This window comes from Arvicanthis niloticus, chromosome 13 (genome assembly GCF_011762505.2).
Source record: "Arvicanthis niloticus isolate mArvNil1 chromosome 13, mArvNil1.pat.X, whole genome shotgun sequence".
NCBI classification, from domain to species: Eukaryota; Metazoa; Chordata; class Mammalia; order Rodentia; family Muridae; genus Arvicanthis; species Arvicanthis niloticus.
The window spans coordinates 45,196,907-45,212,458 of NC_047670.1; the positions used below are offsets into that span (position 1 = coordinate 45,196,907).

At 37.9% G+C, this 15,552-nt stretch overlaps 1 long non-coding RNA gene across 1 annotated transcript in view; it reads left to right on the plus strand.

Moving 5' to 3' along the window:
* Positions 1–14,449, plus strand: part of LOC143434221 (uncharacterized) — a 34,907-nt gene extending 20,458 nt beyond the window's left edge. The window contains exons 4-5 of the long non-coding RNA XR_013103560.1: positions 147–324; positions 13,877–14,449. This is a non-coding gene — a long non-coding RNA (uncharacterized LOC143434221). The remainder of the gene's footprint in view (positions 1–146; positions 325–13,876) is intronic.
* Positions 14,450–15,552: the final 1,103 nt, after the last annotated feature.

Below are 15,552 nucleotides of genomic sequence, written 5' to 3' on the forward strand. Positions count from 1 at the left end.
TCGTTTTTCCTGTAATATAGTGTTACCCACCCTGAATACTGTAGTAGTCTTGAATAAATCATACCTTCTCTCAGGGATGCAATTAAATAGCATGCAAACAAATGTAGTTGGAGAAAACTCATATCTTTTTTTATTTTTTTTTTCAGATTTCTCTTACAAGCAAAGGTTCTCTTTCGTCTGAGAGCATGGTGATGGGATGAGGCCATGTTATTTCTTTCCCTTGATATCTTTCCACATAGTAAAGAAAGATTAAAATTGTTTCTATAGAACAACTGCAGCAAAAAGGAGCAGCAGCTGGCTAAGCAAATGTGAACTATAATCCAGGTGTGTACTCCAGATGTTCAGATATTACTGTCAAATGTGCAAATAAATGCCCAACACAACCGGGATGCTTTTTCTTTTAATATTGTTTTAAATATTTTTTAATTTTTTGAGATTATAATATAGTATTATATTTGTTGAGATTATAGTATAGTATGTATTATTATAATATATTATAATACATTATTTTTCTCATTTCCTTTCATACCTCTAAATCCTCCCATGTACTTCCCCAGTCCTGCACTCATTCAAATACATGGCCTCTTCTTATTTTTATTTTTTATTAAATTTATTTATTTATTCCCTTTACAACCCCACATCAGTGCTTCTTTTCCTCTTAGTACCCCTCACTCAAGTCCTCCCCTCCCCATTCCCTCCTCTCCTTCTCTTTTGAGAAGGGAAAATCTCATTCTGTGTGTCATACTCCCTCCCCCCCCCCCACACACACACATCAAGTCACTGCAGGAGTAGGTACATCCTCTCCCACTGAAGCCAGACATTTATGGCCATGGGATTCACAGACAAGTAGGCTGGCAACAGGCTTAGGGACACTCCTTGCCCCAGTTGTTTGGGGAACCTGCATGAAGAACAAGCTGCTCCTTTGCTACATATGGGCATGGAGCCTAGATCCAGCCATGGCTCACTCTTTGGTTGATGATTCAGTCTCTGGGAGCCCCTAAGGTACAGGTTAGTTGATTCTGTTGGTCTTCCTGTGGAGTCTCTGTCCTCTTTGCGTCCTTCAGTCTTTTCCCCAACTCTTCTATAAGACTCTCTGAACGCCATTTTATGTTTGGCTACGGATCTTTGCATCCATTCCATTGGCTGCTGGGTGGAGCCTCTAGGGGGCAGTTATGTGAGGTTCCTGTTTGCAAGCACAACAGAGTATCATTAATAGTGTCAGAGACTGGTTTTTGCTCATGGGATGAGTCTCAATTTGGAGAAGTCATTGATTGGCTATTCTCGGAGTCTGCTCTATCTTTGTCCCCAAACATCTTATAGGCAGACCACATTTTGCGTTGAGGACTTGTGGTTGGTTTGCTGTCATGAATTTCTCAGGAAAACTAGAAAATATCATCCTGAGTGAGGTATCTCAGACCCAAAAGGGCATGCATGGTATATTCACTTGTAAGTGGATAATAGCCATAAAGTACTAGATAACTATGCTATAATTAACAGACACAAAGAAGCCAAATAACAAGGAGGGCACAAGGGAAGATACTTGGATCTTTCTCAAAAGGGGAAACAAAACAGCTATCAAAGATCAATGGAAAGAAGGAACTAGATGGAAGAAGGAGTGGGGAGAGGAGCAGGGGGTATCATAAGTAGGGAGAGAAGAGGAGAGAGAAGGGAGGTCAGCTTGGAGGGTGACAATATCTAGGATGAGGCAGAGATTTGGGACAAGGAGTGGCTCCAGAGCATCTAAGGGGACCACTTTAGCTGAGATTCCAAGCAGTGGGGTATATGGATCCTGAAGTGGGCACTTCCTGTAGCCAGGCAGAACTCCCAGTAGAAGGATAAGGACAGTAACCCATCTACAAAGCCTCTTCATCTTCAATTGTTGTTCTATATGTGTGTGCACCTAAATAGATAAATACAACCTGCCCAGTCCATATAACGTTACTTGTATATATCTGTTTTCAGAGCTGACCATTTGGTATCAGATAATGTACTGGTGTGTTCTTCACTGGGGAAGGCTATTTTCCCAGTCTCAACAATTGTTCATTTTATTTTTTTTAGTTCTTTGTCTAGAGTTGAAGTCTTATGAACTTTCCTTTGTTTACATTTACATATCTATTGGTGTCATACATGTATGACATGTCATACATGTTTAGGTAGTCATGCTGTTGACACTTCATGGATGTAGCTTCTGACATTTCTAGTAAATGCAATCTCATAGCAAACTTCCTGTTCCTCTGGCTGTTAAAATCTTTCTGCCTCCTGCTGTGTAATGATACCCAAGCCTTAAGTGCAGGAGTTGTATTAAAGGTGTATTGAACTTAGGGCTTTATTTCTGTAAAGAGACATCAGGATCCCAGCAACTCTTATAGGAAAATATTTAATTGGGACTGGCTTATGGTTTAAAGATGTAGTCAATTATCTTCATGGGGTTAAGTATGACAGCATATAGACAGATATGGTGCTGGAGAGACAGCTGAGAATTCTACATCTGGATAGGCAGGTAGCAGGAAAGAGAGTGAGCCACTGGGTCTGACTTGAGTTTCCTGAAACTTCAAAACCCACCTCCCTGTGATACACTTTCTCCACAAAAGCCACGCCTGTTAATAGTGCCACTCCCTAAGGGCCTAGTAGGCAATTTCCATTAAAAACATCACAAGGCATACCATTTAAAAATGGCCTCCTTTTATTTTTATTCTTTATTTTTATTGCTGGAGAATAGACAGCATCTTCAATGAATTATACTGAGGAAACTGAATGTCCACATGCAGAAGAATTAAATTAGACATATATGTATCCATCACCTTGCATAAAAAACTAACTTTAAAAGGAGCAAAAGCCTAAAGCACTGAAACAGCTAGAAGTAAACATAGGCAGTACCTGATATGATATAGGTGCAGGAAACAATGTTCTGATTTAGACTCATAGTTTCTTGCTTGAGCCTGAGGGGGATATGATTACTGATGGAAAAGCAGCCAATCAGTGGCTATACCATTGAAGACCTTCCAATTTTCAGCAGAAGAAGAATGACATGGGGGAAAATTTATTTCAAATTTTCACTTAGAAACTACAGTGGCTTCCACAGTGAGATTATAGACTACAGGACCTAGTAGAAATTCTGATTTTAACTGAACTACACAAGCCTTCGTTTCTCCCATTACAAAATGAAGGCAATGTCAATTACATTAAAATACTTTATAGACAAAATTAGAACATGTACATCCATTAATTAAGGCACCCTGATGCCCCAGAATAAGAATAGACACTTCATTGCCAGAAGAATCTGTCTTGGTGATCATAATATACAAAACGATGACGTCTTTGTCTCTGTGGGACAGGCATGTGTGCGTGCTTGTCTCTGAAGATGTCGCTGCCACTGGTAACACATCTTAGCATATCAGATTCTACTGACATCAAACAGCCCCAGGAAAGATTAACTGCCCTGAATGCCACACTCTGTCATTTTCAGCATGACTTCACCCACAGATATCCCAGGGGATTTCTCATAAAACCCAGCTTAGTGAGTTAATCAACCTTCGGTAGGTATTAGAGGACAGGATGGATGTACATTTCAAAGGCGCTTCATCCCTAAATCATTCCAAATCGGGTGTCTGAACAATTTTCTTCTCTCCTGCAGTTAAGTTGTTGGTCGGAATTTATTGAATGCTTTTTAGTTCCTCTGGTTTAAGGATGATACCGGCTAGTTCCCATCAGTTTCATGAATGCACCCTTGTTTTGGTAGGCTGTCTGTGAAAGGGAGAGGCTCCTTTTTAGTAGAGTAGTAATGGTTTAGAGCTTTAAAAGTGGCAACCCCTGCTTAAGTTTGCAAAAGTCTCATCCTTTGCAGAGTAGTTCAGGGACCATCTAAGCCTTAAATGAATGAATTTTTAACTTTAACATAGACTGATAGTGATGTTTATTAATTATTGATCTCTAGTTACCATAGAACAAGCATTTTATGTAGATTAAGTCACTGTTCCACGCTGCTTATCATAGGCACCCTGGGAGCACCATCTAAGTGACTGCTCAATTTAAACTCTGTGAGAAAAAAAATTATTGAACTAAGTCATGAATCAAGATCTAAACCTGTATCATCTTCCATTCTAGCTTGTACTTACTTCCTATGTACATTTTTTGCCCCACAATAAGAGCCGTTTGTTTAAGGAAGCAGAGACATGAAGTAATCAGTGTGGCTGGGCCGCTCCATCAGAACTGAACCTTAACTGAGTGACGCATGTCATTATTCTAACTGCTTTTCACCTTCAGCATGGAATAAAAGATGCTGAAGAACTCGTATATCTGGTGATTTTCATTTCAAGAAAAAATGAGTGTTTTGGAAGGACAGTATAAATTACAGGTAAATTCCTTACCTCTACGTTCTTGGTTGAGTGAGATTCTTAAGTTTAGGATATTTCAGAGGCTAGCACTGTGCAATGCACAAAACAGGAATTTTTGTCTGCCAGGTATGCTGATACACTTCATACATTAAGTAGTGTTTCATGGGGATTAGATGTTCAGCATATACTTGATAACTTCTCTCTGTGCTATCTATAATGCTGAGTGCATTCAACTCTGTCTGCAGCTCGTGCTAACAGTCCTTCTTGGTGCTTATAAGCATCAACCTTATATGCTTATAAGCAGTGAGCCAAACATGGAGGATGGGAAACCACTTGAAGAATGGTCCGAGCCTTGTTGGGTAGCACGTGTTTAGGTTGATCTGTGCTTACCCCTGTGTTACTGTGATCAGGAAAGTCGCCATTTCACTAAACTCAGAGTAGGATGTTTTAATATTAACTTCCTTGGCTCACAAATTCTTTAGCACATGGCAGTGTAGATTTATGTTGTCATATGATAGACCTAGGTTTCTGTCACATCAGGCATGCATGTCGACTTCCTGGCTATTCTCTGAGGTCAGTGGATAGAGCTTTAGTTCCTTGACTCTTGTAAAGCTTAGACATTTATGATTTTGCTCTTTAGGAGACAGCTCTGCTGTGCAAAGGTGTCATGGTCTGTACTCCCCACCCTTTCTTAATATTGAGTATTCATCCCCAGGGCACATATTTGGTTAAAATTCCCCCCAAAACAATAATTCTTTAGTTTTATCATTTTTGTGTTTCCATCATTTTGTGCTTGTTCTTTATCTCTCATTGGATTAATGTTATATATGGAAAAGTAATATGCTTTGGCAGAGTTTTGCCCTCTATGTGTTTGATTGATGTTGCCCTCTGTGTGTTTGGTCTTGGAGAGGGAATATTCATAGATAAGTTCAGTCTGTGAAGCTGAATGGAAAGTCTAATTACTATCACACATAGGGAAATGCCTGATGTGGATGCACATGTTAAAATTACAAGTTTCTGATTAACTGTTGCCTTGCTGCTACTTGATCTCATGACTGCTAAGGTCCTGCTGTGTCACAAAGCCTGTCCCTCATATCCACATAACATAGATTACCAGAAGCACTGGCAGTTTGGCTGATGGTCATTCATCCATTCAATTTCACTCATGTTTCTCTGACTTGTTGACACCTTGAGTCATCTGCTCCCACTTCTCCAACCCAATCTTGGGAAGATGTTCCAAGGGTGAATGGGCTTTTAATAATTTTTTGCATTTTTCCTCAAGGATAACTATAAACATGTCACTGTCTACTGTACTGCCATCTTTGATTTTATTCTTGGAACTTTTTGTTTCAAAACTTCTGTTGTTTTGTAGAATGACCTAAAGTTGGATAGATTTGCATTACAGTATTTTGTGGTGTTATGAAGCCACACCTATACTTATTGTCAATCAAGGCAAACTAGATTTTAAGGTCAGCAACAGTGTGAATTGTTTCCCAAATATGATAGTTAAGGAATATCAAAATATGAGCCCAGATAGTGGCTAAGATATAAATTTCAAGAGTTAGGCATTATTTGTATTTTATAGACAGAGAGTATTTGGGGTCATTAATACAGATAAGGAGACTACAGTCCTGTTATTATGACTAAGACTCCTAGTTTAGACTCCTAGTGCAGAAACTTACTTGGGAACTGCGGGTCTAAATATTTTTATTTTTAAAAGGTTTTGATTTTAGTTACTGTTTGTATGTGTTTCTGTGTATAGGTTTGTGTGTGTGTGTGTGTGTGTGTGTGTGTGTGTGTGAGAGAGAGAGGGCAGCACCTTCATAGTCTAAAAGAGGATATAAGATCCTTTGAAGCTACATAAAGTTACATGAGGTTGTAAGCTGCCTATGTGACTGCTGAGAACTGAACTCAAATCTTCTGAAAGCACAGTTTATCGTCTAGATTGTCTAACCACCTCTGTAACGCCTAACTACCAAATTTAAATGTCATTTTATTTTTCTTGGTTTTGCTTTTTTGGGTTTTTGAGACATGGTTTCTTTTTGTAGCCCCAGCTGTCCTAGAGCTGTCCTGGAGCTCTCTCTGAAGATCAGGTTGGCTGTAAACTCAGAGATCTGCCTACCTCTGCTTCCCAAGTGCTGGGAACTAAGGCATGTACCCATCTTCACTAAAGCAGTGTGTATGCATATGTGTCCACATTCACAATTTTATTTTACTTTTGAGATTTTGGTAATTAAGAATCCAGATATTAGTGCATTATATTTTCTTCAATAGAGGAAAGACAGGATATAAAGGCTAGGGACTGGATACACCTGGTAACACTGTGGAATTCACAAGCCAGGAATGTCTTTATTCTCTGACCTCTAGTCAAACAATAGAACCAGTGAGGTATGGCTGGAGAAGGCTTAGCTAGAAACAAAGAGAAATTGCCTTTCCCTATGAATGAAAGACAAAAAATTGAGGATATTTTTTATCCCTGCCATGCTTTTCTGGGGAAACCTTATTAGGTTGTTACAGTCTCTGCAGATAAATCTGAGAATTCATTTTTATTTATATGTGTTTGCTCGGCATTTCCTGTGATAGACTTCAGTTGTAAAGAGAGTTATAAATGCCGTTTCTGCAGGCTGTTTTTACTGTACTGTGTCTGTGTTATTTCCAAAGGGCCCACTGAGACCTGATTCTAAAAGGTCTTGTTGTTGGTAGAGGTCTGCTTCTTGTTAGCTGTAGTACAGAGAGTTCTTGATTGGCATTCTGGAGTTGTTCCAATTACCCCAACTGGTCAGGCAAGGCAGCCATGGGATATAGCTCTACTGTGCATCCACACACACTGTTTATGAGGTTATTACTCAGTCATTTATTAACTTAATGTGAATATGGATCTTTAATTTGAATACAATATCTACTATCTCTCTGTCATCTATCTATCTATCATCTATCTATCTATCTATCTATCTATCTATCTATCTATCTATCTATCGAGAAGCCTAAACTGTTACAAAAATAAAGATATAAAATAGAATAAAGACAAACAAAGCAAAGGTTTCTGCATTCTTGTAACATATATTATTGTATAGGTTGGCAATAAAACTAACAAACTATCACTAGTTCATCAATAAAAGATGATATCCAGACTTGATGGCTCATGCCTGTAATTCCAACAACTTGGGAAGCTGTGATCAGAAAATCTTATGTTAAAGGTTTGCCTTGGCTATGGACGATTACATTTCAAGCCTGGTGAATTTAGCAAACCTTAATGAGATATAGCAGGTACCTAGCATATGTAAGATCTTAGGTATAATCTTCAAAATCAATCAATGAAATAAACAATCACTAAACAAAACATTAAGTTTACATAACAAGATAAGGTGGGTCAGAGAAAAGCCAAACCTTGGCTTAAAGAAAGTTCATATAAAGAAACAGGGAAATAGAAGGAAGAAGCAGATATAATGTTTAGTGTGGGCATCAGTGAGAGTACAGATTTGCCTAGAAATCTATGAAAAAAAAAAGGCGAGCCATGTAAAAGATTGTGCTACAAAGAATGAAGAACGGGTAGAAAGCTCTGAGCTAGAAACACACTTGGCATGTTTAAACAGATGAATATGGCTGGTTGTGGTGGTCCACAATGATAGGATTTGCTGAAGGATGCAGAGGCAGAAGGATCATGAGTTTGAGGCCAGCCTGAGCTACACAGATGTATATAGCTACTATGGGTAAAGTATAGCCACTGTGAGGTAGGGCAGTAGTGGTGAACAGGAGGATGAGGAGGAGACGAGCATGATGATGTAGAGTGACAGGAACCATGTGACACCTGCCAAAGATTTTATTTTTATTTGAGAAGTGCTTTGATTATAATATGATTAACCATATCAAAGAGCATTCTAGAACTTGGCAATTGGAAGATGAGAATGCCATCAAGTAGTGAGTCCAGTAATTGGCATTGATGCAGGTGTTGACAGCACACTGAGCCAGAGAAACTGATGAAGAGGCTTTTCTGTTTCATGTGTTTTGTTGGAAGTTTCAAGGTATAGCATGAAAGATTGTACAGAGGGCATTACTAAGTAGGACAAAGGATAATTCTTAAGATTTTTTTCTTTACCCTTGAATGTCTGGATAAAAGATCACCCCATGCAGAGATGGGAATATGGGAGAGTAGTAAATTAGAGAGAAGAGCTGACCTTCAGCTGGTGTATATTTCAGGGCATATGATTCGGATGGTCATGCAGGGAGTGAATGCCAAGAGAGATAATATGTCTAAAGATATGCTCTGGAGCTCTGCAATATTTGGAGGTCAAGAAGAGAAAAATGACATTAAAAAAAAAAAAAAAAAGCACACACAGAAATCAGCAGACAACCAGGGATTTTGTGGGACTGAAAAATCAGTGCTGAATATGTTCCAACAAATAGAAGGATCAATTGTGTTTAGATCTGATGGTCTATGATGTTAAAAGAAATAAGACATAGCCATTGGATCTTGAAAGCAATAGGTACTATTGCTATTGGAAAGGTTTTGCTAATGAGATGATGGCCCTGAAAGCTTGGCTGGAAATGCACAGGTGGGATCATGACTTAAGGGGGGAGGAAATTGAGGACAGATGATCTTTCAAAAAGTTTACAAAGAATTACAAGAAACTGGAGAGAAGCTGAATGTCTGGGACCACTATGTAAAGCAGTTTCACTTAGCAGGTAAGATATTCTCCTGGTATTGTTCCCCTCCTCATAGTCCCTCCTCTTAATAACCCCCCCTCCTCATACCACCTCCTCTTCCTCACTTTCATTCTCCTCTTCTTCCTCCTTCTTCTCCTTCTCTTTCTCTTCTCCCGACTCCTCTTCCTCATTCTCTCTCTCTTCCTTTTTGTCCTCTTCCCCCATTGTGAGGAAATTTAAGCTTAAAATTGCTGCTCAGTGTCTAGGTGTGGAATTGGTAGAACAAGGTATCATTTCTAATAGAATATTCAAGGGAACTTAAGTTTTAGCTTAGAGAAATATAGTCTAGGGATCAAAATCATGAGTGATATTTTCTGTATGTGTCAATTTGTATCTTAAACATTTTTCTTACATCTGTTCTGACATCTCATTCACCTCAGAGGTTCAGTGACCCTATATAGAGTGATTGAACTGTCATGATACTGTATGCAGGCAGTCAAGGTGGCTGCTTTGGATCATTTTAATTCATTTATTTCAGGTTCTTACTTCTCTTTTCTTCTATTCATTCTGTTCTCTCTCTCTCTCTCTCTTTGTGGTGTGTGTGTGTCTGTATCTCTCTCTGTATACATACACATACATATATAATCTCTATCAATCTATCTATCATCTATCTAGTAAAATATGTAGTGATTTGTATGAAGTCTTTTTCATTTCATCCATACCATAAGTTTGAGGAATTATGTTCTCAGAACCTGCAGACAAAGCTGTCCCTTTTGGTACCTGTGGCTCTCCAATATTATGAACATAGTCAAGCTGCACCTTAACAGTTGCTCACAGTGTACCATGCCAACAGCTCATGGATCAGGGACTCCCTAAGCAGTAGTATTCTCTGACATGATGCATCATTACAGTTTTGTTATAGCCTTTAGAGTCAATGAAGTGGGAAGAATAAGCTATCATTTTTATCCCCAAGGGAAAAGAGCTATTTTGCCTTCCAAATGACACCTCCTACCATTTTATCCACGCCCAGTACTTTAGGTTTTATTCCTTAAGCTTTAGCATATATTGAGATATGACACCCAAGAAGCCACATTAAAACAAATAAGCAAACAAACAACTTTTCATTGACATTTTGGTGGTTTTAGTATTTCCCAGTTTATTCAAAAGAGGGGAGTAAGCAGGAAAATCACCAGAAAAACTGTGAGACAATATCTTGTCAATTTTTTGAGATTTTTGGATGGTGTCTCTTTAGTACTGGTTTATGGATAGCGAGATATAAGCCAACATCCATAACATACACATTTAGTCAATGCATTTATATGTATATGGATGCATATCTAGGTGTTGAGTAGTTCAGATCTCCAAAGCCTTAGGTTTGACTACTTGCAATCCTAACTCAGTCTTTTTTTTCCTCTCTAGAGTTGTTTGTCCTGTTGTGGGCCCTGTTCAGCCCACAGTACTGAGGGGAGAACTGACGAATTTACCAGTGTGAAAGCACAATAGAAATGTTAGGAAGAACAGCTGTGCAACACACACACACATGCACACACACACACACACACACACATGCACACACACACACACATGCACACACACTCACACAAGCACATGCACACACACACTCACATGTGCATGCACACACACAACTGAGCAGTCATTCACTGAAACAAAGAGAAGTAGAGATTTTTTTGACAAAGATTTTTGAGCATTTATCATTTGTTTGGATACACTAATGACTTCAGAAGAAGAGACCTGTGGTCATGCTTTTGAAAGTATTGGTGAGAGTAGACGTCTCCTTACATTGAATATAGAATGGAAGTTGATTGTCAGACAAGAGTTGAATCAATTGAAGAACGTTGTGATTCTGATGACTGGAACTTTATTTGTCATGTTTAGTTGATAGTTTAGGACAGCCTTGAAACATGTCTGGTGTTATACTTATATAACTCAAAATTCCTTTGAATTTCTTTTTTGATACCAGAAGTACTTTGCCTGTATACTATGTAATGCTCACAAACTCAATATTTGAAAGGAACAATCAGAAACTCAACATTTCTGAAGCAAGGGAATTTGAGTTTGAGGCCAGCTTGAACTATACAGGAAGATGCTGTCTCAACAAAAAAGAACAAAGATAACCAATAACTAAACAGCTAACCCCAGGTCATTTATGTAGCACATTGTGTTAATGTGTGTGTGTGTGTGCTTTAATGCAATTAGTAATCCAGTGCCCGTATGGCTCTGAAATTCTGTCACCATCACTTACACAGACATTAAAGTTAGCCCAGGATCTGAAAGAAGCTTACAAAACTTGGTTGTCATATAATTGAGATGAATCTGGGCCTAGAGGTGCCTTGAAACCCTGGGTGTTGACATGTTACCTTTCAAGCCCAGACAAACTCAGGGAAATTTAGTGCTTTTGAGCTGAATCAGGAGACTTAGAGACCTGTCTATTTACTATGCACATCATGGGGTTACTTTACTGTCTTTTCAGTATTGTAATGCTTACTGTAGCTATAATGGGAGATCTGACTTAACCTTATTTTTTCCTGGGTTATATTTTAACAAATCCATTTTAGAATATTTCTCTGGAGGTTTTGAAAAGATAGGTCTTAACTCAAAGCAGACAATGCAAATGTCTCTCCATTTATGTTTATCATAATTTTAGCAGTTCCCAGAGATCAAACAAGTTTTAGACATAGCAGCCTTGACTGCAGAGCCAGCTCTGCCTCTGTAAATCCAGGATTTAACCTGAAGAAAATTGCTTAACCTACTTAAGTATCATTTTCTTTATCTGTGAATTTGGAATAATTAAAGTGAGTGTCTTACAGGGTTGTTCAAAAGATCAAGGTTATCCAATCCTCATAAAGGGCTAAATACAATTGCTACTGGACTCCTTTGAACAGCCAATGAATGTTGGCTGTGACACTTAATTCTGGCTCTATTAGTGATAAGTGATAGCATCCTTAATCCATGCTTACATAATGTCTCTGAGGCTCAGTCTTTCCTAAGAAGATGGCTTGCTATCCTGTAATTATTAGAATGCATTACTTCATTGTTTACAGCAGTGCAAATGAAGCCACAGTGGTTAAGTACATTGGCGAGTCTGAAAAGGATTTTTACTATGGTCATTATTCCCTCAGAAAAAGTACATTCATACCAGCATCTGGAATATTGGTACAATTTGGGGCAGACTTGAATCATCCACATTATATCCAAGGTGAAAAAACCTGAAGCTACAACTGTTGGGAGATGTAATTAGTTTGGGGCATTAGTCAGCTGAGCATAGCTCCCAGTGATGTTCACATCCATCCCCTTGGAACCTTTGTGTTACTTGATGTGAAAAGTGGGACTTTGCAGACATGAGTGGGTTAAGAAGGTTTAATTGGGATATTGTTGTGAGTATTCATGGTAAGTTCACAATCTCATTTTAAATCCCCAAGACTTTACTTCTGAGCCTGGAATGACTGGAGAACATGACTACTGAAACCCAGCAGAGAAAGATAATGTTATTGCTGTAGAGTGCCGAAATGGATCCAGGATGTGTGCACTTGTTTAAAGAAAAAACAAGGACCTGAATTTTTTTTCAGTGGGAGCCTTCTGAAGGAAACATAGCTCAGTCTAATCCCTTGATCTCATCTCAATGAGTCACATCTTTGAGGTCTCTCATCTTTCAGCCTGCAAAGCCATACATTTAAGTCCTCAGTGTGGAGTAATTTATTGTTGCACTATAGTTTAGTAAAAAAAAAAAAAAAAAAAAAAAAAAAAGAAAGAAAGAATATAGTTCTCTATGTGAAAGTACAAAGATTTAAGCACTAAACAATAATTAAGCATCATCTCCTGAAAGGAAAAGAGGAAAGATTTGACAAAAAAAAAAAAAAAAGTCAAATAGCAATTTCAATTCTTTACCAAGTCTTACTTAGCAATTCTAGGGCAGGTGTGGCCTGTTAAAGATGTGTCACTTTTAGGTTAAGTGATGACTTGATACTCTTGTCTATTCCCATAACCCAAATCTAGTCTTCCATAAAATGGTATTGCCTGGTGTAAACCATCACTACAGACTAGGCAGACTGAAGAAACTGACTTCTGACCATAGCATAAATTACTCTTCTGTTCAAGTCAATGGGGATGCATCTCCATGACTACTGCACCCACCCACTGTGATGCTCTAATCCTACCTTTTATCATCAATTAGGATCTATTGTTCTAGGGATATGGGGTTCCTTCTTTCTGAGGAGAAAGTGGAAGAAAAATGGACCAGATGACTGTACCACCCTTTAATTTCAAGCCTCAGAAGATAATTATTATCACACTTAATCTTTTCTGGCTTTCTATCTAAGCGACCACCTTTCCTGACATTAATGATGCCCCTATTAAGAAAATTAAAGCCCTCTTGTCCCAGCAACTAAACTCTGTTCACCGTGTCACTCACAGATGAGGTTGGGATGCTGGTCTATTTAGAGTTAGAGGATTAGACAGGAACACTCAATCAAGGTTTCACATATCTTCCCTGCTCTGACTGGGTAACAACAGCAGCTAAACTTCCTGGTAACCTGGCTCAATTTCTGCTACTGAGATAGTGATTCCTCTACTTCACTGAACATCCTTAGGGAAAGGAAATGAGTAGCCAGGTTATTCGGTGAGATTTATACTGGGATTCCAATGAAGACACCATTTTTTAAGATATATGAACTCTAATTCAGAAACTTATAATTTCCCCCATGGTCATTGGTTGTCATGGTAAAAGAGGCCCAACTTGGCTTTCATAACTTGATTCATATATTAATAGTCTTTCCTGTGAAAAATATATAACTACCTATAGAATGTTAGTGATTTATATAAGATACAGCTTATTCCAGTTACTCCTTACCTGGAAGTGATGCTCTCTGTCTTCTCACTAGGAAGAATATGTGCGCAGCTCCTGGATACATAGGAAGTTATAGGATTCTGGACCCCTTGAACTTGACCTCTTTTCATTATCTACACTTCTCTTGCTGATGTAAAGGACCCTTTGCTCTGAGTATTGGAGAGACTCAAGGTGGATGGAACTCTGTTGGGAGAAAATATCTGTCTACTCCTAACACAGCTAACACAGGATACTTGGAGAATGAACCACAGAAATGCCCTTTTTAATAATGATTAATATTATTAATATTAATAGCATTATTAATATTAATAGCATTTAGTAGCATGTACTTGACCCCAAGATTTTGAGGACTATTGCCACACTGGAGGCTTAATTTTTCTGTTAGTGCAGGTGGTTTGATATTTGACAGTAGCTGTCTGTGAGAACCATCATTGAGAATGAAAATATGTTAGAATATTAGTACTTTTAGTTTTTCTACAGCAGAGTCCCAGGCTTTACTGAGTGACTCCAAACAGAGGCTTGATGCTCAAATTATTTTCTGTTATTTTCCCTGTACATTTTTAAATGGTAGATGTTCTTAGATACATATAACATGTTATATAAACCCTTTACTACTCTCTGCATATATATATATATATATATATATATATATATATATATATATATATATATATTAAAGTAAAAGTCCATGGAAAAAAAGTTAAAGTACATGGAGAATATATATATATATTTTCTATGTACTTGAACCCTAACTTCTCATTCTCCAATTGTGGTAATTACTAGCCCAGCCTTTGCTCACTCTTCAGATAATTCAACAGTGCAGTGCTGCCTCAGCTATTCTAACCCCTGCTGCTTCCTCTTCCACCCAAAGTGAATGGCACAGCTCAGTGCCTAAAGCTTTTCCCATTGGGAAGACTTTGCATTACCACTGTTTTACAAGACTACCTCTGGGCAAGGCTGTGATGCAGCCAGCTTCCAGTGTTGACTTGTAGCCACACGCTGAGCTGTACATCTGTCAACCAAGCTCAGTATTTGTCTTGCTCCATTTGCAGACCACTTATGTATACACTAATGTGTTCCTCTATGCTTTTCTTTGAACCAGCAGTGTAGTAATTTGTCAATGTTACTAATATTTATATATAAGCAAAGTCAAGTATTTAACTTAGTCTAATTTGTAGTTCATTGACTTTTACTCCTTTTGAATTGATTTCTTTCTTTCATTGTATTTATTATTTCTGTGTGTATACTTCTTAAATTAGAATCTTGGATCACCAACTTTTGAATTTTATGTTTCTATTTGTAGGTGAACAAAATAATAAGTATGCTTTCAAAATGCTGAGTTTTATAAGGTTGTACTTTGTTTTCTTTCTTTTTTCTTTTTTTAAAATTGGATATTTTATTTACATTTCAGATGTAATCCCATTTCAACATTTCTCCCCCGACCCAAATTACTTTCTGAGAAAGTAATTTTATATCTATCTTTGTAAAAATGTCCATGTCTTTTTAGTTCTCAGTGTGTAACATGATTAATTTATTCTACACCACCCTTATGCTTTCTTAATGAATATGTTCCTTAAATAAATCCCTTTAAAAACGTGTGTTGATGTTCATTTTGGAGAATATAAATATCCCCACACTATCCTTTATTACTCTCAAAGCTCTTTTTACACCATATTCTTTTCTTTCTTCTTATTCTCTGCCAGACTTTAT